The 23274-nt window shown below is 43.4% G+C and overlaps 1 protein-coding gene across 14 annotated transcripts in view; it reads right to left on the bottom strand.

The window, feature by feature from the left end:
- ANKS1B (ankyrin repeat and sterile alpha motif domain containing 1B) overlaps positions 1-23274 on the bottom strand; it is a 757254-nt gene that overhangs the window by 134224 nt on the left and 599756 nt on the right. The window contains exon 1 of one of the 14 annotated variants that reach the window (XM_045587624.1): positions 708-826. The exons of the other annotated variants lie outside the window; for them this stretch is intronic. The gene's annotated coding sequence lies outside the window, so the exon portion shown is untranslated. Of the gene's footprint in view, positions 1-707; positions 827-23274 lie in introns of those variants that run through there. 14 annotated transcript variants of the gene reach the window in all.

The following is a 23274-nucleotide window of genomic DNA, read 5'->3' as shown; positions in this document are numbered from 1 at the left end:
CCCAGACACCGCCAGCATCTCCTGGCCCCAGCACAGTGGCTAAGCACAAAGAACACGGGTTTGGGGGGAACCTCAGAGAGGTTTCCTAATCTAGCCTCTCTTCCTTCCAGCCCCGAATCAGCTCTGGACTTCAACATGAATCTCACAGACTCCCAAAGAGGAAGATGACAGTCTCCCTTGGTAACATTAAGAAAAGTCTTCAGGTGTGCCTGCATTCCAACAGTTTCCTCTCATTCTTGTCTTTCCAGATGCAAGTCCCCATAGCAAGCATGTGAATCCAATAAGCGCGCCTAAGCATCCTCATCGACCCCAAAGTTCCTATGCCTCCAATCGACCTATACAATAAGTTCTGGGCATCTATGCAGGAAGGGGGTTGCATTTTTCAGTGTTCTAAAAACTAACATCAGAAGTCGCTTATGGAGGGGAAATGGTAACAGCAGCGAGGACTAGCCTTCCTGGCCAGTCTCTGAAAAAGCAAAGCCTTGAAGGGGGCAGGGGGGGAGGAGGGAGAGGGTTGGGGGCGCAGGGGAGATTGTCCATTTGTTTTAGGGGCTCATGTTTACGGAGGGCTAGTTTTCTCGGAGGGGAAAAAAAATCTAAATAAATAAATAAATAAATAAATAACCCCGCAGCGATGGCAACAGCATCCTTAATAAAAGCAAGTCCTCCTTTGGCTTTGGCAAGTTTTAGCCTGGAGTAAAATTTACCTCCAAGTTACAACCGCGGAAACGGGGGTTTCGGTGGAAAGGCTGACCCGACCTTCAGGAAAGCAGCGAATTGCAGCCTCTGTGACCATTCCAGGCAGCATAGCGCCGGGAAGTCCCTGCCCACTGCTCCCTCCGATTAATCAATGCGTGTAAAAAAAAAAAAAAAAAATACGAGGAGAGAGGACGGGCTCCACACCAGCCCTTCCGGCGCCCATGCTACCTGGGCTCCTGGCAGGCGGTGCCGAGCGCGCGTGGACATTACATGGGATGGCGTGGCTCTCTCACGCCGAAGACAAATGACCTTTGGAAAAACACATAACTCGTGAAAGTCAAACCGATTGGGAAGAAGATCCAGCAATGTATTGCTTCAAACTCCTCGCAACCCCAAACCCCAAAGAGGAGGGAAAAGAGATGGCAAACGCACCCAACCCGAGGGGTTGGGAAACCCATGCCAAACCACGTTATGGTTAAAAAATAAAATGAAAAAAAAAAATAAATCAGCCCACACACGAGAGACCCAAAGCCTAGGCTGCAACAAATGCCCCGACAAACCCTTTCCGCAGCCTCCCCGGGTTTTCCGAGACTGGCTTCCTCTTTTTTTTCTTTTTCCTTTTTTTTTTTTTTTTTTTTTCCATCCCAGCTATAGCCCCACTTCCCGCAACCGTAACTCGCGAGCGGGGGCCGCGGACCGATCGCGCGGGGGCAGCTGCGCCCACGCCGCCCGCGGCCACGCCGCTACTCACCGAACCGCCGGCCACTAGCGACGGCAGCGGCCGCGGGCTGCGCGCCGGGATCCGCGGGGACAGAAGGGCTCGGGCCGCGGAGGAGGACGCGGACACGTGTGTCTGGACGGACCCTCCTGTCCGCTAGCCGTGGCCTCCGAGCATCTTTCTGGGGCCCCAGCTAGGACAGCGAGCGAGCGACCGGGCGAGGGCGGGCGCGCCGCGGAGGGTGGGAGAGGCGCCGGGCTCTCCCCGCGCGCTCCCCGCGCTCCCGCGCGCGCTCCCGCCCCCGCCGCGCGCCCTCCCCCCGCGCCCGGCCCCACGCAGCGCGCGCCAGCCCCGGCGCGTCCTCCCCCGAGCGCCGTCTCCAGGGCAGCTGGCGGCGCTCTCCATTGTTCTGCAGCTGCTTCCCGGGGGCGGGCGGGCGGGGAGGGTGGGACAGGCGGGCTCGGAGGCCAGGAAGGGCTTACCGCTCAGCCGACCCGGGCGGAGAGGCGGAGAGAGCGACGCGGGCGGACCCGGGCACGGCGGGCGCGCGGGGGCTGCAGGGCGCCTAGCACGGCGGGCTGCGGGCGCGCGGGGACTTCCTCCTCCCGCACGCGCTCCCGCCCGGCGGCGCCCGGCGCATCCTGTGTTACTATGGATATCTCGCTGCTCGCCGCCCCCTCCTCGCGCTCCGAGAGGCCGCCCGCCCGCCCGCCCGCCCGCTCGCCGCAGAGGCGGCCGCCTGGCTGCTCCGCGGGCGCCCAGGTGACCAGCTCGCAGCAGCAGCAACCACTGCCTCCGCTGCCACCGCTGGGGAGAGGAGGTGTAGGAAGAAGGGGGAAGAGGCAGGTCCTGGTCTACCCTCAGGCCACTGGGGGTGTCCACCCGGGAACCGAGCTGCCTGGAATTCTCCGCGTAAGAGAAGCCACAGCAACGCTTACCACATGGACTGGCGGCGCCACCCCCAGCGACTGGCGTTCCAGTTGTTCTCAGAGGGAGGATGGTCGGCCCCCAGGAGACTTGGAGGAACAGGATTAAGACGGGGGAGTCACATTTTGATGTGGTTCCAATACCCCTCATCCCTGCCCCAGATGTAGATATTTACTTCGAAATGAAGCCAGTTAAATGAAGCAAATCTGACCTTAAATGACCAAACTCCTCTTCCTCTTTAAAAAACAACAACCCAATGGGTTTCCTTGCTATAAACAAATAAAAATAATGTGTGGCTTCCATTTTGCTTAATACCATAACATTTGAATGGACACATCTAGCAACCCACGCATTTCAGTTGTTTGGTGTTTTAACATTTCACCCAGAAGTGTGAGTTTCCCCTTAGTCTGAGATAAGAACCACAGACTTTCACAGAGGAGAACCCAGAGGAAAACAAGGCAACAGTCCCCAAAGAGTCTGTGGGGAAAAAAAAAAAGTTTGGATTGAAGGTACTTTAAGTAAAAGTATTTAAGGAAAGGTATAATATGATGAACGCCAAACAGAAGAATTCCATGATGTAATACAAATTCATCTAAGTCTGTTGGTCTTAAGCCAACTAGAATGATATACTTAAGAGAAATGCTTTGAGCTTCTTACAGGAATAAGTACTTTTATATTTAAGAATATTAAAGTAAAAGATCTTTCTTATCTCAGTGTTAGCTTATCTTAGGATTCTACATTCCATAGAGGATTACTCAACAGCACCCAAAGAGTCTGTGAAAAAAATAGGTTGGAATGAAGGTACTTTAAGTAAAAGTACTTAAGGAAATGTATAATGCGATGAACTCCAAACAGTATTAATAACGCATTGTTTAGGGTGCTTTCACTTTCTAAACTTTAAGAGTATACAGTAAGTCCTCACTTAATGTGTGACTAGGTTCTTGGAACTGCAGTGAAGGGACCTTAGCAACCCCTTTTCCCATAGGCTAATTGATATAAACAGCAGTTTAATTCCTAAGGCGTCTTATCAACATTACAACAAAAGGGCATTATTTGAGGACCTGATATATATTCAATGCCTTAAAACCAACTAAAGCAAAAATTTTGATCAATGGCAAAACACCAGGCACTAAAATAGAAGTGTGAACCAATTCTTGTATAGTAGGTAACCTTTCCTGAGCACCTAAGGTGTGTCAGGAATCTGTGAATTATTTAATTCTCACAGTTCTATGAGGTAGGTTTTATTTTTATCCTCACTTTTCAGATGAACAAAAAAGCTTAGATCTGCATTTAGTGCTTATGGGACAACGTTTACTTCCTTAAACAAGGAACACTAAATGCGCACCGTTTTGTCCACCCCTCATATCATTGCCTGCTTTTGTGAAGTTCAGGTTAACGGCATTCTCTGAAGCCACCTGCTAGCAAGGGGCAGGACCAGGGCATAAACGCAGGCCTGTCAGGCTCTAGAATATGAGCCTTTAACCATACACAAGCTATCAGTATTTCTCATTTGCATGAGGACTTCATGAAGCTTTTTGATTTTATATCTTACATGTTTAGAAAGAGAAACAAGATTGGACATGATCTGTCTTCTAGCCTGGAGCATGATTGGATATCTCTGGGTTGTTGGTTCTTGTGTGTGATCAGAGATGAGTTTGGAAGTCAGGCCATTTAGTTTTACTTCTCACTTTGCAATTCAAACGTATGTGACTTGACGCAGAACAGGTGTTTTCTTGAGTTCCCAATCCCACGAATGACTGAAAGACACTGCTCTCTTCTGGATATTGTTCTCTGGTGACAAATATTGGGTTACTTCAGAGAGATGTCATTTGTTGGGACTAAACTATAGGCTCCCTGGAAAGGAGGGGTGCTATCATTTTTGTATGGTGTCAGGTCCTGCTCACTCTAGAGTCATTTGGGGTCTACAGTCATTTGTGTCTGTACAAATGGAAACCTAAGCATTTGTGCTTGCCTAGTGAAAATTCCTTGAGGGAGCCGGGATGGAAAGTCTCTGTCCATGGTGGCTGTTACTTATTCTCCAATTCAGCATAATCAGCTCACACATTAAATACTGAATTCTGCCCATGTTGTCCTGTGCCCCAAAAGGTTACCAGTTTGAGTCCCATTTATGGCACATAACTGACTTTTGGGTTTGAGCCCCGATTGGGGCATGTATGGAAGGCAACTTTTCCATGCTTCTCTCACGTTGGTTTCTCTCTCTCTTCCTCTCTCTCTAAGCATGTCCTCAGGTGAGGATTAAAAAAATTACTACAGTCTTAGAAATTAACTTCAGTACAGCACTAACAAAATTTGGCAATAACCTAAAGGTATGAGAGTTAAAACACAAAGGTCTTATCAGTGTAATCTCCTACTGGTTGAAGTAAAACATTAAATAGTTCACAGAAGAATTCCATGATGTAATATAAATTCATCTAAGACTGTTGGTCTTAAGCCAACTAGAATTATGTACTTAAGAGAACTGCTTTGAGAGTCTTAGAAGAAAAAATACTTTTATATTTAAGAACATCAATCTTACTTATCTCCATGTTAGCTTATCTCAGTATTCTACATTTGAGCATTTTTAAGCAAAGAAAATATTTTTAAAATACCACTAAACTTACTAGGATAGAAGTGGTCTCTGCCTTTAGGGTTATGATGGCTCGAAATATCTCACAGCAGTTAAGCAAGCCCAGCGAGGTAGTTTCAGATATAAATAGGATTGAACGGTGATAAGGAAATAAAAGAGGAAAAAATTTTGACTTTATATTAAAGCTCTGATCACTTAGAGTCGATCTTACACAGATGCACATGTTTTAGATTGTGCATCTGTGTATATAAATGAGGGCATATTTGTTAGAAAAAGCTACCCTATAATCCTTAATACCATGTTAGTATTTTAAAAAGGTAGTGATATAAAAATACTTCCTTCCATTATGCCAAGATTTATTGAATGCCTATGAGTTCAAACACTGATCTGGGTACCAAGGGAGAGGAAGGTAGATTAGAGATAAACTCTTGCTTTGGAAAAGTCTTTCTCTGGGTAGCTTCAGTTTATCCTATGGATTTTAACTGACATTTATTTACTCCAGTAAAGTTTTTATACATTCCTCACCCTGCACTGGCCTCAGTAACTCTGCTTCTTCTAATACAGTATTTATTACCTTTTTTGGGGTAATTTATTGTTTAGTTATGGAACTACCAAAATGACTGAATGAGTTCAGGGACCCTGTTTATGTAATGCTCCATTCATGTTCAGCTTCTCACTCCCAATAGGCATTAAGTAAACATTTATTGAACAAGTGAATGAAAGCTTGGGGCAGGTTGAATTTCAGTTGCTCTCCAAACAGAAACATGCAGAAAGCAGACAGAATATAAATCTAGAGCTCAGGTGAGGGCAAGAGATACAGATTTGCGACCAGCTTTTTCCTTGTAGTTGGAAGGTTTGGGAGTGAACTGTCATCAACTATCATAGAAGAGGTTTGAGGTCAGAACCCTGGACAGCGCACACACCACCAATTTTACCGTGAGGTCAGAACCCTGGACAGCGCTCACATTTCCAATTTTACCCTGTGGGATGGATGATATCTGGCCCACTGGTTAGGATAGAACAGTGTGGGAAAAAACCATCGCCAAATAAATCTTTTCAATCACGTGAACAAGTTTCTAATGAGCAGGTATTTCATAACTAAACTATTGCAGACATAGGTGCACTCTGAATGTGAATTTCTATTCATGATATTATGGAATTTTACATTCCAATAATATAGAAGGCAGGGCTTTGAATTTTGAAAAACAAAAAAGGTTGTATGTGTAGTTAGAAGGAATAGGACACAAGCCAGGGGGAAGGAGAGTTTGTGTAATGGTGCAGCAACAGAAGTAAGATACTCCGTAAGAGTTAGGCATCAAGAAAGGCTCTGAGTGGTGAACAGGCTTGTGTGGCTATTGGTGTATATCCGCCTTAGAAAAATATGGTTTTCTATATTCAGGGCTTGGCTATCATTAATGAGATAAGTAAGGCATAGGCCAGCTTCCAACATTTACAGATTTCTATTATTTTTTAAAAATTGTATAATCATGCTTTTGCTGTGGGAAAATGTCCTTATTTGAATAGCAAATTTAAAACAACTCATCAAGTGCCTATTAACCATGAGCATATTTACAGATCTAACTACCAAACTAACACAATCCCGAGTGAGCAGAAGGGACATTCACTTTTTCCTGAAGGCAAGCAGGCTTGGAATCCAGGGGGAATGAATGTAAACACCAAAGCCCATCTGGCCCAGTCTTCTGAATTAAGACCTAGAGACTTCTTTTAGATGTTCACTGTCTTCAAGTCCTGAGCCACATTCAGCCCCAGTGAGCCAGAGTGAAGATGTGTGCTGGCAGCTTTTGCTTACAACCAGCTCCTGAGAATCCATGTTAGCTTCATAGCACAGGTGTTAAGTACCTTGTCCTTCTAACACCTTTAAACAACGGAGCAGCGTGCTCAACACTCCCAGCAGCTTTCAAGGTTAGCCATGAGAGGAGAAGGCTCAGTAACATGATTTGAGCACCTGTTTCACTACATATCCATCCATTCCAGATGTCCCAGGTTGGCCCTCTTTGAAAAAGCTAGGCCACGAGATCTGATTTGAGTTTGGAAAATATGGTCTCTAGCATTTTAAGGACTCCTACTTTGAGTCTTCAAGGAGGTAGTAAAATGTTTAGAAAACCTGGGCTCATGCCTGACTCTATCAGTTACTAACTGTAGACCCCAAGTGAGTTGCTTAACCTTGCTTCACCCCATTCTGCATCAGTAAAATAGGGATGATTGTTCCTTAATGATTGAATGGGTGCACCCATGTAAAAATATTCTTAATACCTGGAACACAATAATTATTCAACAAGAGAATTAAGTGCACCCTAGTTTTAATTTATAAGCTGTTAGAAACAATAGGCTACACCATCTTATCAACTGAATTAAATGACTAAGTTTCTTCCCATAGTACCTTCTAGTGTGCTTGTCAGCTGTGTACGTGAGGGAAGGCCCATGTACCCTGGAATTTGAAGTCATATTTTATGGTATAGATTCATAAAAAGTATATATTTCCTCCACAGAATTTTGTGGAGGACAAGATAGCCTATCATTTGATTGGAATTATGTACATATATCATTATATGAATTCTCCAGCAATACACATCAAGAGTGTTGAAAATACCAGAGGGAAAAAGGGAGAAAGAATTACCTAATAAATGTTAAAAATAATTTTGAGTTGGAATAATTGAACCTTAAGATAGGAAGGTGCGGTTGATAGCCACTGTTTTGTTCCTGCTCAACACCCAGGTCCTCTATTTCTATTAGCAATAATCTGATTTTTTTCATTGGGAACATACCTCTCCAGCCCTCTGCCATGAAATCCTAGAAAATTCTAGAACATCTGACCAGGGAGTGGACCTGTGATCCACTGGCCAATGAGAGCTTTCCATTGCTCAGTCACAGTGGTTCATCCAGGGAGGGTGAGGTCCAGGACTCTGTTGGAAATGTTGGGAAAAAGAAGCTCTGTCTTCACTGAGGTTTCTGAGTTACCAGAGTGCTGAGCTTAATGTCTGGGACTGCCTAGGGATGTCCTGTGTGGATGGTCTCCAAGAGTGAAGGCAGTGCAGAGGAAGCAGAGCAGAGACATATAGAGAAGCTGAGAGATTCCAATGATAGCTTTTTAAAAATATATTTTTTTTATTGATTTCAGAGAGGGAGAGAAAGAGAAATATCAATGATTAGAGAGAATCATTGATCTGCTGACTCCTACACGCCCCACACTGGGGACCAAGCTTGTAACATGGCATGTCCCTGACTGGGAATCAAACCATGACTTTCGGTAGATGCTCAACCACTGAATCATGCCGGCTAGCTCCAGTGATAGCTTTTGAGGCTCTGTATCCAGGCCTGCCTGAAATGATTGCATGTTGCCTTATTGACAAAATATATTCAAATACTATCTCAATTAATCCCAAAACAACAACTTAAAGGTTGGTATTTTCAATATGGTTCCTGTTTTATGGACAAGGAAACTGAGTCTCTGAGATGTTCACAGAACAACTAGTAAGTAGCAGAACTACTGCTGGAATTCCAAATTCCTAACTCCAAGTTTCATGTCTTTTCTGATGAGCGCAGCTCCTGTCCTGGGCAAGCTGCTGTGAAGCAGGGCTTTGTCAAACTGTGAGAACAGCATTGCTCTCAAACATACCCTCCCTGGCAGAGCAATGCCCAGCCTGACACTTGGTGGTAGTGCCTGCTCTCACCCTCAGTGGCTCATAAAAGAAAGACCCCAGGAAAAAAGAGGAATGTAGGCTCCCTGGAGTTTCTGGCAGGGGGAGAGGGTGGGACAGGGGATGGGATGCTCCTCAAGAACTTCTAGCCCATTCCCTTTGTGTGGAACTCTAGGGAGATGGCTATAGTGTGGAAATCCTGCTAGTTCTACACACTGTCAGGACCTAGCATAGGATGAAATGACTCCCTGAGTAGAAATAAAGTAGAAAGCCACATTAACTCTTTCAGGCCATTTGGTTATTTAATAAATTACTACTTTTCTCTAAATGGGTCCCCAGGGGGGTCTAGATTGTGAGAATATTCTAATTTGTGTTTTCTCCCCTTTCTCTCAGCTGCTTTGTCTAATTATGATGTAGACCAAGAAGCTGTGTAATAACTGCTATATTCTGAATCACTAGAAGCTCTTATAGAGATGAAAAGTGCCCCTGCAATCCTTACCATTGTGGTTCAATTGTTTGGAGCATTGTATGGTGCATTCAAAGGTTATAGGGTCAGGGAACATACCTAGGTTGCTGGTTCGGGGTGTGGACAGGAGGCAACCAATCATGTTGTTCTCTCCCTCTCCCTCTCTCTCTCCCTCCTCTCCCTCTCCCTCTCCCTCTCCCTCTCCCTCTCCTTTTCCTTTTCCCTTTCTCTCCCTTTCCCTTTCCCTCTCTCTCTCCCTCTCCCCCTCCTTCTCCTTATCTCTCTCATTCACTCTCATTCTCCCTGCCTCTCCCACTAAAGTCAATAAAAACATATCTTGGGTGAGAATTTTTAAAAAGCGCCCCTGCAGATCTGTTTTATTGAAATGTGTGGACTCAAATCTATGTGTAAGATGTGAGGGGCTTGGAGCTGCAGCCTCGCACCCATAGGACCAAAGACTGACCCAAGGCACTGGGAGATCCCTGGTTTATTGATACAAGTTATGAGTTAATGGAAGATGTGTGATGGAGAACCCCATGTTCCTGGGGGCCTGGAGTGGCAGGTGGGGGGAGCAGATGTGGTGGGAAGTTCCAGGGTAGTAGTTCCTTTCTCTTAGAAGAGAGGATCTACAATTCTGATCTGAGAAGGACTCAGGATCTCTGCTATGGCATACTGTTTCATGGGAGATTTCTGGGAAGGGCAAGGATATTCCCTCAAAATGCTGTTTTTACCGATCACTCAGAATGCATGAACACTGACAGCTGAAGGAGCTGGGAACATTTTTTCCTCCCTGGGGTGAAAACAAAAATGTGAGAAGTTTCCTTTGCTCTTGCAAATCTGGGGTTACTAAGTTAACGCCCAATAGAGTGGCTAGGGAGTGTGATCACTGTGATTGCTTCACATATATGGAGCAACAAGCTTCACATATATGGAGCATTTGCATATTCATTGTTGATCTGGGCTGGCTTCATGGACATGTGACCAGAGCTCTCCCACAGGGTCTGGCTCTCAGAAGGGCCTCATACTTGGTTCAATGCTCTGCAGCTTCAGACTTGTACATCTAAATAATTGGAAGTTTGAATTTGTATCTGATGGGACTACAGAGCATGTGCTAGAGCTTCGACCCTCAGCTCCCTTAGGGTCCTGCTTTCCTGGGAGGAGATTTTGGCTGTTTACTCCCTATCTCCTGCCGCCCAGGGCCCTGCCTGCACCCCCACCATGCTTTCCCCACAACCACTGCTGCCCTTTGCCTGGGGTAGCAATAAGGTGGCATTGACAGGGTTGGAGTGGGCTGCTCTTCCTTCAGCCCTTGCCCTTCTTACTCTGCTAGTGGTGGTGATGGGTCTTGGCATGGAGGGCCACCACCCTGTGGCTTTGGGGGCAACAGCCATTCTTTCCCTAAACTGCAACTCATGGCGTATTGGATGGGCAACATGGGTGACTCTGCAAAAGTCTCTCACTCACAGCACATTTTGGCTTGTGAGACTTGTCTGCTGTAGGTTGGGGTGGTGGGGCTATGGGAGGGGGATATTGACTTCCCTGCTTCTGGCCAGATCCCACATTTTTCATTTTGTATTGGATCCTACAAACGGCCCTGTCGTCGACACTCATTATGATAGCCAAGCAACCTCAATAGGACAAGAGCGTCATGACTATTGCATCTTCTGCTGTTATTGCTCCTGCTAATGGAGACCACCACTACCTTCTCAGTAACTTGCACTAGAGTAAGCCCTTAGCAATGTCATCCTATTCAGTCCTCACAACCACTATACAAGACAGGGCTTGTCCATGGGTAGTTCCCTAACTTCTTTGAGTTTGTTTCTCATCCATGAAGCTGGCACAATAATGCTCTCACAAGGACATTGTGAGAATTAAGATGGTGTGTGTATAGAAGAATGAAGGAATTTTATTTACCTGCATTACTCTAGCACTGTGTTTGTTTGGAAGAAATATTTTGATAAGCTGCATGAGGATTCCCCTCAGCCTCCCTCATACTCAAATAACTCAGGAAGGTAGATTAACTCAAAGCTTAGGGGGAAAGAGAACACAAGTGTCCAACTGCCCCTCAGAGGATAGAAATACTGAATGGGGCTTTAAACAAATTATCAGTGTTGGGTGTATGCTATAAACCCCCACCTCCACATCTTCACAAAATCTTCGGTAAAGATGAAATAACTGTGATTAGATTAATGGGGGGAGGGAAGTCTCTAAGAGGTATTGAGGTTCTCATTCATGTTGGCACATACGAAAGGAGGCAGCATGGGTGAACGCATGTGCCAGAAGATGAGTTTAGAGTTGATGCTGGGCTACAACATTATTCTTTGATGGTTTCCTCTGAGTGACTTCACTTTTTGTTCACTTTTTGTTCAGGTCAGGTATTTTGAGGGATGTGACAGCAGCTATGTATATTCTGTTTAGTTCATATTTTCCCACAAGCCTCACCACTAGGCTCTGCACACAGTGGATACTCAAATGTAGAGGGCTGACCAATGTGAGTAGTAACTACTAAGGAAAGAAAACAGATATGACTTTGTATAATCATTTCAATGTATAGTCATATTTTGCATAATCATTTCAATGACTCTTTGACATAGGTATTAGTCTATCCAGTTTACATCTGAGGCTCAGAGAGGCCAAGATACTTGCCTGGGGTTATACAACTACTAATGACAAAGCAGAGATACAAATCTATGCCCATTACTTAATGCCTCCTTGATCAATGAAACTTTACTCCACTATCTAGAGTTTCAGTGTCATATAAACCAAGCATTACTCATACATGTATAATCTAAAACCCCACTGAAATCAGAGGAATAAGACAAATCGATTTTAAAAACATTCCTAGAGAATAAAACATTTTCTTTTTTAAATGGGTGGAGAAAGAGCAAGAGCATAAGGAAAACATAGCATAACTCAGTCATCTCTTTAATAATTGTAGGAAAGTACCAATATTAGTCATTGTACTATAATGAAACCAATGGGGAAAAATGAGTCTGGAAGATGCAACCTATTGTGCAAGAAAAGGCTGACTCAAATGTGTCTAAAAGCATAGTTCTTTCTTCAGCCAAGTCAAGTCCAAAGGAGCGCATGAATAATTGGCTGCAGCTACCCTTTAAGCCAGTGCCAACTCTCTCTGCTCAGGTTGATACATCTCCAAACCTCAGGGAGTCAGGAATCAGCTGCCAGCAACCAATGGGCTTCTGAGCATTCATAACCAGACCAGGTGCTGATCCATCAAGCTAATTAGCAGCCTGTGGGCCACAGTTAGCTGTGAAGGTAGAGGTTTTTAACTCTTTTCTTGATAGACTCTGCACCTATCTGTGCTTTGTGATCAGTATTCTATCAGAAAAAAACTTTACACCCACCTCAAGGAAAAAAAAAAGCATTTAGAATTCAAAGGAGGGAGGCTAAATGGAAATGCAGGTTTGCTTTAAATAAGAGAGACTGAGAAATCAAAGTGAACTTGGACACACCCATATAGTGTACACATAGTGCTTTTCCCCATTCTATGTATCTTATTTTTACTTAGCATATCATCAGCACAGAATGGACATCCAAAAATAATAAACAAAAGGAAGAAATAGAACAGAATTACAAAAGAACAAGAGATTTGGCTTGTTGGCACCTCAGATGCATTTAACCATCAGGATCCAAAAAAGAGCAGAAGAAACAGAATTGGCTTTGATGGGAAATACAGAGAACATGTTGAGAGTTCAGGAAAGTGGAAAACCCACTTTAATTAGGAGATGGAAGACATCAGAAACAGTGTTATTGCAAATTACCAGGCTTAAAAACCAACGTGTAAATCAGCAGAAGGAAGCATCCAGTGGATCTTAATAAATTTGCAGAAACTTGTTTGAAATAGTGCGATTAAAGTCAGTTCAAATGTGGTGACCAAACAGTAAAATAGAATCAACAATCACCGAAGCCAACACCATTCCAAATGTCTTCCTGGAGACAAGAGAAGCATTCCGCAGCCCATTTCCCCAATATTCCCCACTTTAGTGTGGCTTGGTTTTTCATGGATTCAGTAATCTCCAGTGGAACAGTGCCAATGCGTGATGTGGAGGTATATTACAGAGAGGCATTCTAGCCCTTGAAAAAGCCAAATCTGGAAATCAGGGAGGATGGGAAAGCAGAATCCTGGCAGACGTCTTAAAGCGCAGAGGTAACATTTATGGAGATGTCTGCAAGAGCTCCTTCTCAACATATGGAGGATTGAGGAAGGGCTATGGGATTTCAGTGACACCCCGTCACCACCATCTGGAGATGAGAACCCTGCAGTACATTTTCTTTTATCTGTGATATCTTACTGATGAACTTTATATTAATGACAAGATCCTAGCCAGAGTCTCCCTTGGACTGCGTACTGCAAAAACTGCTTACTGCTTGATTCTGGGGTTAGAAAACAGACTTATGGCTCTGTGAGGAACAGCTGTCATTGTATTTGTGGAACCAAAGAATCAAGATGCTGACACTGATTAATATTCCAGAGTCTTCAGGGACCAGCTAGAGGAGCTTGGGATGTACTGGCTAGCATGTAAACTGGACTGCCCCAAGAAACAACGCTACATGTTGAGATTATGAGTTCAAATATTCCCACAAATATTTAGAGTGAGGAAAAAAAAAGAGTATTTCCTTAGGAGGAGCAGGTGCATGGGTTGGATTACTTTTGCTGTAAGAAACGAATGCACTACCCCGGACTAGAATCAATTTCAGGACTGCAGTACTTTAAACGGAAGAGAAGAGTTTATCCAGGGTCAGGGAGACATTGGATTCCTGCCAAATGATAATTCTCCATAATGCTTCCTCTGGTCTTATGTGTGTGAATAGATGAGGTCACAAGTCTATTTATTCTATGGCCTCCAGGAATATTGGTTCTGGTTACTGTCCTAGAAAAGCAACTCCCCTACTTCCCATCCACCCCCACAAACAGTGGTTTGGTTAGAGCTACCTCTTAATTTCTTCCTGCCTAAGTCATTTCTTACTAGCTAAGGAAGAAAGAGGCATATGCTCCCGACTTTTTCTTCCTCTCTAGCCTCAACTCTGGCTTCGCTTCCCTTGAATCCTTTGATGCACTGCAAGGATGCCATGACTCAGTGCCTTTGCCTGTGGGACTCTCTTGACCTTGAACATCCTTCCACCAGTTCACTGCCTGGAACACTGTTCCTCCTTTATGCGTTACCTCCTCTTGAGAGCTTTCCCTGATCACAACAGCAAACATGTAACACTTAATTGGTACCAGGTACACGTCGAGCCCTATGAAGTTGGCACCATTTTAACATCCATGTTAGAGATATGGAAACTCAAAGGCAGCAAGGTTAAGAAATGTATTCAAGGTTACAGGTAAGGGGCTGAAATTATGAACGGAGGCGGCAAGGCTCCAGAATGTCTGTTCTTCACCACTGCTCTCAGCACAGTGATCCCTACAGCTTGCCATGGCAGCCTGAGCACACATGAGGTGCCTGGCACCGTAGTTGTGTTTCCTCCCCTCCCCTCTTTCTGTGCTAGTGCCAATGAATCATTCACCATTCAGCCCAAGCATCGCTTTATTTTTTCCTTAACCCTTCCTGCTCTTACTCCCCAAGCCTGGATGTGGTGGATCCTCCACTGCTCACATGCTGGAGCCCAGCATCATGTGTCTGTTTACCTCTCTGTCTCCCCCATCAATCCATCCAGGGATGGTAACCCACACAGGGCCTGGAACATAGAACTGTTGCTAACACATCTTTATTTTGCAACTCTGGTGTCCAGGGTTTGCAAGCACATTAAGAACAAAAGGGATTCTATCACAAATCCTAGGAGAATAATGACAAATGCTTAACTCCAGTTGAGAAAAAACAAGACTTTTTATAGCTCAGGGGATCAACATTACATGATTTGAGCTTAATTTTTCCTCATGGCTCAGATTTGTAGAACTGTAGACTGGAAGGGCCCTTGGAGATCATTTAGTGCAGGCATTACAAACTGGTGGCTTTGAGATACGTTTTATTTGACATATTATTGTGTTTCTATTTTTGTTAGGACACCAAGAAGAAGGATGTTTATTCTTTATTTCTCCACTCTCTGTACCACATCCCATCATAAAATATAACTTCACTTATTTATATCATCTTCCTGGCCCTTTAAGGCATTTGATATGACATATCAGACTTTAGTCCAGCCATTTTTTGGCCCTTTTTGACAGCCAAACTCTTTAAGTCTGTACCCATGGTCCTCAATTATCTCATGAACTCATTCCAAGCAGGTGTGTTCATTCCACCCTCTACTGATGTGTCCAAGTGACCAATGACCTCCATCTTGCGAAGTCCAGTCCCCAGTTTGACCTGAGATCCTCCTCCTTGATTTTCAGAACCATACTCTCCTGGTTTTTCTCTCACTTCTCTGGCCTCTCCTTCTCTGTCTCCTTTGCTGATTTCTCCTCATATGCTTGATCTCTAAATATCGGATGCTTCAAGGTGCAGCCTTGGCCTGTTTCCTTTCCCAACCTACTCTCATTCCCTTGGTGATCTTATGCAGGCTCATGGCCTTATACTGTTAACGTACTGGCACTTCCTCAGTGAGAATCATGGTTGTCTAATGAGTCTGTGCAATTTAAAAACAAACTCAAACAAACTCTTGAATTCCACCCCCAAATCTATTCTTCTTAGAACAGTTAAGGGTGTAATCATCTTACTAGTTGCTCAGGTCAAAATCCATGAGGTTATTTCTCCTTGTCCCTCTTTATTGTTTGCCACATCTGAATCCTTGACAATCAATGCCCCCAGCTCTTTCAGATCAAAAGCCAAAGAAAGTCTTTGTTTTGATGTGTAGGAGCTTTGATGTTCTACCGCCATCTTTATTCCTATTCCCACCTTAATTTAACTGTCCACTTTTCCTACCATTGCCTCCCTTACTGACCAGTTGCAGCTACATTGGCCTCCCTGATGTTCACTGAACACTCTGAGCTGCCTTCACCAGCAGGTCTTCACACTTTTTGTTTTCTCTGCCCGGAACATGCTCAGTCCAACCTTCTCCCATTCCTCAGGTTTCTCTATGGGTTCTGTCCTGACTCCCTTCATGACTACAGAAATAAGTCTTCTTATTGAGCCTTTCCTGGACCCATCCTATTTAAAATGGACTCCCTGACCCTAGGATTCTTTGTCCTCAAATCCCTTCTGCTTTACTTTTCTCTAAAGCATTTTTATCACATTTTGACATGCTGTATAATTTACATATTTACCTATTTTGTTTGTCTTTCCATATTAGAATGTAAGCTCAATGAGGGCAGGCATTTTGTCTTTCTCACTGCATGTCCTCAGCAACAGAATAGTAATCAGGACTTGAATGGATTCAATTGTGTGACCCCCCCCCTCCCCAACCCAATTCATAGCTTGAAGTCCCAACCCCTGGTACTTCCAACTGTGACCTTTGGAAAGAGGGTCATTTCAGATGTAGTTATTTAAGACGAGTTGGAGTAGAGTATGCCACTAATCCAATATGATTGGTATCCTTGTAAAAAGAATGCTATGTGAAGAGAAAGACACAAGCATAGAAGGAAGACAATGTCAAGAGTCACAGGGAGAAGTTGGCCATTTCTAAGTCAAGGAGAGAGCTCTTGAGCAGACCCTCCCCTCTCAGCTCTCAGAAGGAATTTATTTTCCTAACACCTTGACTTTGGACTTCTAGCCTCCAGAGCTGTGAGACAATAGATTTCTGTTTTTAAAGCACTCCCAGTTGGTGGTACTTTGTTATGGCAGCCCTGACAAACTAAAATAGTCTTCAAACAAATACTCAAGAAAATATATGGATAAATTAACTTTTCCAATGAAACAACCGAAGCCCAGCGAGGTTAAGTAACTTAAGAAACACATAGGGGTGAACCAGCAGGACCAAAACTCAACTTCCTTACTCCCCCATCGAGCTCTCGGCTACCACCTCTTGAGGCAACCTAGGACTGTCTGGCACACACTGAACAGTACTATGCTGCAGGCAAAGGAAATCTCTAGAGCGGTCTCACCAGGTCTCAGGTCTCCTATTTTCTGCTTTTCTACGTAACACCCCCTCTCCTGGCTGGACAAGGATTGATGTGTTTGCTTAGTGGCCTGCTCTCCTCTCAGAGGAAAGCCCTGCGTGTGACTCTTCCGTTATCCAGGAAGTAACAGAAGTTATAGTAATAATATAGAGGGGAAAATGATTCACTGCTGAGCCACTGAGCCGGGGGGGAGCAATCTAAGGTCTCAAGTAGACAATCAGCTAAGAGAAGTCACGATGATGTCACAGCGGAACATACAACTGCCTCAGTGGGCTGATCCAGAAGAACATCACAATTAAGTCAGCCTGCTGCCGAGCACTCCTCCACATCTGGGAAGAGCAGCTCTCCCTGCTGACAGCCACATTCAAGGAAAGGCAATAAGAGGTGGTGGGAGGCAGCAATCTAGCCAACACATTCCAAGGAGGAAGAAATGATTCAAAACTGCTACAAAGCAAATGAAGATCAGTCACAGAGAAACATTCTGAAAGAAATCAAACATGTTTGGGCACTTCCCAAACAGGCTGGGGAACAGTGTTTTCTTTTTAGAATGGAATTATGGTGTGACATCAGGCATGAAAAATTGATGAGGACCATCAGGGGTAATAATTAAAATATTTAACAAAATGTCGACAGCATAGGCCATCAAGTGCTAGCAAAGCCTCATCAGGACCTGGTTGTTGAGCATATTCTTTGGTGAAACTCATTCGGCTAGAATAGCTGAGACACTCTTAACCTCTGTGACCCTTGGTCTAGTTTCTTTGGAGGGTGAGATACCACCTTCTAATTCTCAGTATTTTTAGGAAGATTAAGAAAGCATGTTTATGCCAAAACTGGTTTGGCTCAGTGGTAGAGCGTCGGTCTGCGGACTGAAAGGTCCCGGGTTCGATTCCGGTCAAGGGCACGTATGTTGATTGCGGGCACATCCCCGGTAGGGGGTGTGCAGGAGGCGGCTGGTTGATGTTTCTCTCTCATCGACGTTTCTGGCTTTATCTCTCTCTTCCTCTCTGTAAAAAATCAATAATATATATATAAAAGCATGTTTGTGACTGCTATATACATATCAGTCCCTCAACAATATGTTATTATGTATGGGCATTGGCAAATGCTAATTTACTTAACCTTTACAACAACCTTAAGATTCAGCAATTGTTATCACTATTTTACAGATGGAGAAACTGATGTACAGAGAAGTAAAGCTACTTTCTTGTCACACTGCTAACAAGTGGCAAGAGTGAGTCTTTTGAATAGGTAGTCTGGAACTCCAGACTCAATCTGCTCAGCCCCATTTACCTGGAGAGAGAGAGAGAGAGAGAGAGAGAGAGAGAGAGAGAGAGAGAGAGAGAGAGAGAAACTCCCTCCTCCCAAACAGTCAAATTAATATAAAGGCAAGATCAAATTTTGGGACTCCTTAAAAAAAAAAAAAAGTATCAGCTGAACCACTCTAAGCATTCAGGGTTGAAGAGTTATTTATCGCAGTTAATGAATCTCATGATAACATAAATGTCTTACAGCTTTGAGCTAAGTGAGTAGCTCTTGTCTAGGGACCACTTAGTGAAGCTAATCTGCATGAACAAAGGAGGATTGGGATTTGGGAGAATGAGGAAGGGAGGAGGGGGAGAATGAGCTTTTGTTGAGTAGCTACCTCATGCCAGGCATCATACTATGTGCTTGACACTCATTATTTCCATGTGTAGCAACTCAGTCATTCAACACACACTCACTGAATGGCAGGCATCATAATAGGTGCTGGGGTTACCAAATTAAACACATCATGGTCCCTGCCCTTCTACATAAATGAAGAAAGAAAACAAGCAGAACAGCTACTTGAGTCCATTGTGCTAATACTTTGATGTGAGCATACACAGCCAGTGGAGCTATGGGAGTCAGGCCAAGATGGTACCAACGTGTTCACAGTCTAAAACGACTCTCCTGGGAGAGGGCAGCTGTGTTCTGAACAAAGGGATGCTACCACTGCTCCTCCTTGCTGCCCGCCTGCTCTCTTCCCAGAGAAGGGGGTAAATGGGCCTGATGAATTGATGAATTGGAATAAGTCATCAATAACCTACTCTGACACATACAAAGAGTCAGAAACCCTCAACTCTTTACCTGGGTCTGGACTGATTTACAATGGGACAAACAGACTGTACTTCCTGAATGTCAGCACCCACTTTCCAATTGAATGTCTTTCAAGAGACATCAAATTAGATGTCTTAAAAAAACACTTTTCCATTTGGGAAATTTTTTTTCTTTTACTGGTTAGCTTGTACTAATTGGATAGAAGCTGATTGGTACAATCATTAGTTGGCTATATTTCTAAAAGTATGCACATATGAGTGCATATAACAACCAGCAATGTCCACAGGGGAGTAGAAAACAGGGGAACATTCTAAAGAATGACAACACTCTAGACTTTCCATTTCAACAATGGAAAACTTCAGGAATTGGGAAAAGCCCAGTAACCCACACCCAACTCTCTTTAAAGCAAATGTATGAGTTTGCTAGGGCTGATGTGACAAAGAACCAAGAGCTGAATGACTAAAGCAACAGAAATTTATTGTCTCAGATTTCCAGCTAAAGCAACAGAAATTTATTGTCTTACATTTCCGGAGGCTACAAATTCAAGAAAAGATACATAATCAGGATTGGTTCCTTTGAGAGATGTGAGAGAAAATCCATTCTAGTGGTTTGCTGGTCCTCTTTGGCATTCCTTGGTTCATAGAAGCATGACCTCGATTTGTTTATGTGAACTTATGTTTACTCTTCGGAATATGTAATCCACTTTGTAACCAAGTAAAAAATCATGAATTAATACTTCAAGAGGATTTGTAACATTTCACCATCCACTGGACCATGTTTTCCCCAATATTGCATTAACAAGAAATATCTTGCTTGATTCTCCATGGTAAGCTGGGAAATATGCCAGGGAGAAAACTCCTTGTTTAGAAGTCTGTCAAAAATCTCTTTTTGCCAATCATTTGTCTTTTCTGGAAGCAGAGATAAGATGCTTCTTAGAAGAATCTTTAAGGCAGTGGGTTTTGAACTTTTAAAAATTATTTATATGGGAGTGCTCTTCCCCCCTCCCCCCCAAACAAATTACACAGAAATTCCCATATTTATGGTTAGGTCAAGGTAGAGGTCCTGGACATCCTTTCTTAGGGTTTCCTGTGACTTAGAGGAGGTTGTGCCCAAGGGATATCTGCAGAACCCTGGGGCTCCCTGGAACACAATTTGAGAACCACCATGTTAAGAGCTTGGTCTAGAGAGGAATGAGAAAGCAGGTCTCCCACACTCTACCTTCTATCATAAAATAAGAATCATAGGAGGTGATATTAAGGGAGAGAAAGGGAACAGTATTGGTACACAGGTCCTGTGATTCACCTGGAAAGCCTAGCAATGATGTCTGATGGCTTGCAAGTAGGTTTCTTCTCTATTAGGTTGGAAGGGTTTAGTTTTAGTGATTTAGGACATATATATCAGCTTCTCTAGGGACTACTGACTGATCCAAGTTGTATGTGGAAGTACCTGTTTTTACTTCCACAGCCACCAGTACCTGCACTGATATTGCACCTGTATTATAATGGACAGTTTTGCTTACTAGTTGGATCCTCCAGTAAAACTCACTGAGGATGGGAGCCATGTCTTTTTTATTTTTATATCTCCAGTCTAGTAGCTGGGTAATAACAACAATTATTAATCAATTAATAATGAGTAATATTTAATAAATTATTAACAAGGCATCATTTTAAAAGCAACTGGCATCTTTGAGCACAGTGCCAGACTGTTCTAGGTAGTTCATATGTGCTATTTTATCTAATTCTCAAATGACTCAAAGAAGTAGATTTCGTCACCAGTGTCCCATTTAACAGATGAGACAACCGTGGCACAGAGAGGTGGAGTCAGTTGCCCCTTAGTTCATGCAGCTAGGAGGAGGAGCTGGATTTTAAACCCAGGAAGCCTCCCCCCCACTATATTACATAATATTATTCAACAATGCTTTGTGAGGTCTCTCGTGTGCCAAACACGGTTTTAAGCACTGAGAAGACTTGGTCAAAACCAAGTCCTTGTTTTTGTGAAGTGAACATAGTGAGCTACTCTCTAAATATGTGCAGATAATAGGTATTAAATGAGTGAATTCAAAGATTTTACAATATATATATACATATTAAAATTCTTTATTGTTTAAAGTCTTCTTTTCCTCCCATTCACCTCTCACCGGCCACTCCAACCCCCGAGCACATGCCCTCACCTCCCTAGTGTCTGTGTCCATTGGTTTTGCTTATATGCATGCATATAAATCCTTTGGTTGATCTCTTACCTTCCCCCCTTCCCTTGCCTTCCCTGTTCGATGCTACTCTGTCTCTGGATCTAATTTTGCTCATTAATTTATATTGTTCATTATATTCAACAAATAAGTGAGATCATGTGATATTTATCTTTCTCTGACGGGTTTATTTCGCTTAGCATAATGCTCGCCATGTTGATTCATGCTGTTGTGAACGGTAAGAGTTATTTTTTATAGCAGTGTAGTATTCCATTGTATAGACCATAGGCCATCAATTACCCCAAATACCGAGATAACATAGTTCCTGCCCTCAACAACTGCACAGTGAACTGATGGGGAGGCCAGGCGTGATTCTTCTATGAGAGTGGATAAAAGGAGTTCTCTCACATCTCTTGAATGCATTCCATGATGTTCCTCCTCACCTTTGCCACTGTTTTCCCACCCGAAAGCCATCTCAATAGTCATAGGAATGTGTTATAGTGTCCCTTCAAGTAGTTCGGTCTGTTTTCTATAGACTCTGCCAATTATTGCTGTTCTAACAAGATTGTAGAGCAAATGTTTGATGTTTGGGGCCTTTTCATTACACAAGGAATATCACCTGCCTCCCATACTAGCAAGCCCACCCTCCGACACAAAAAGCAGGGAGGTGGGGGTGACTCAAAAGGCTACCAGGAAGCCATTGCTGTGCACTGTTTGTCTGCTTTGGTTGAGACTATTTAATTTGGAAATTAATTGAAAGAAAGTGATTATTAATGAAGAGTATTTCCATATATAAAGGTGGTAACTATAAGGATTAATCTGAAGGGATTTTTTTTGACGTAGAATAATTTTGTTATTTATTTTTTTGAAGAATTTTTTTGATTATGGTATCACTTAATTGTCCTCATCCCTAATTCCCATCCCAAACCCCTCCCCACACATGCCCCCACTCCCCTGTTGTCCATGGCCACTGGTTAGGCTTATATGCATGCACACAAATTCTTTGGTTGATCTCTCCCCTTTACACCCCCCCCCCCCACTTTCTATCTGAGGTTTGAGAGTCTGATGAAGGGATTTTTTTTTTTACATTGAGTATAAAACATTTCTTTCACTGAGCTTAAAGTCCTGGATTTTAAGAAATTCCAGTCTGAACCAAATTTCTCTAATTTTCAGAATGGATCTTAAAGAGAGAGCAAAAAATATTTTCTTCTGATAACCTCAGCAAATGTGAGGGTCGCCTGCTCTGGCAATCTTTTTTTTTAATTATTATTATTTCAGGATATGGACAAGGAAACAGTGATGTAGTTAGTGCCTTTATTTTGCACACTCAGAATCATTCTGCAATGTCTTGGTGCTGGAGCATCTACCCTCAAGTGGCCGCTCTACTGGGGAACTATAGTTCTGGTTATTTAGAATGTCTGCAATTTTATTTCATGATGTTAACATTTAATAACATCAGACCCCGAGAGATACCCTTGTGCAACTTTAAAATATACACACATTGCTCCCCCCTTTTTAATAAAAAAATAACTTTAACCTTTTATTCCTCCAGCACTCTGAATGTAATGGAATCTATATGCATTTTAGTGAGGATTTTTTGATCCCTGGTTCATCACTCATACTCACTGCAGGCTTTCCTTTGCAACATAAATTCCTGCTCCCTGTACATTGATTCTAATGACTTTGTTGGAAAGGTAACTACGTCATTGCATTAAAAAAAAAGGAATTAGCCCAGATGGTGTGGTGGGTGTTGACCCAGGAACCAAGAGATCATGGTTCCATTCCCAATCAGGGCACATACCCAGGTTGCGGGTTTGATCCCTGGTGGGGTATGTGCAGGGGGCAGCTAATCAATGATATTTCTATCTCATTGATGTTTCTATTTCTATATCCCTCTTCTTTCCTCTCTTTCTCTAAAAATAAATAAAAGACATATTAAAAAA

Source organism: Pipistrellus kuhlii, unplaced genomic scaffold (assembly GCF_014108245.1).
Source record: "Pipistrellus kuhlii isolate mPipKuh1 unplaced genomic scaffold, mPipKuh1.p scaffold_m20_p_3, whole genome shotgun sequence".
Lineage (NCBI taxonomy): Eukaryota > Metazoa > Chordata > Mammalia > Chiroptera > Vespertilionidae > Pipistrellus > Pipistrellus kuhlii.
Note: the sequence above shows the minus strand (reverse complement) of the source record. Positions and strands in the feature narration are given on the sequence as shown.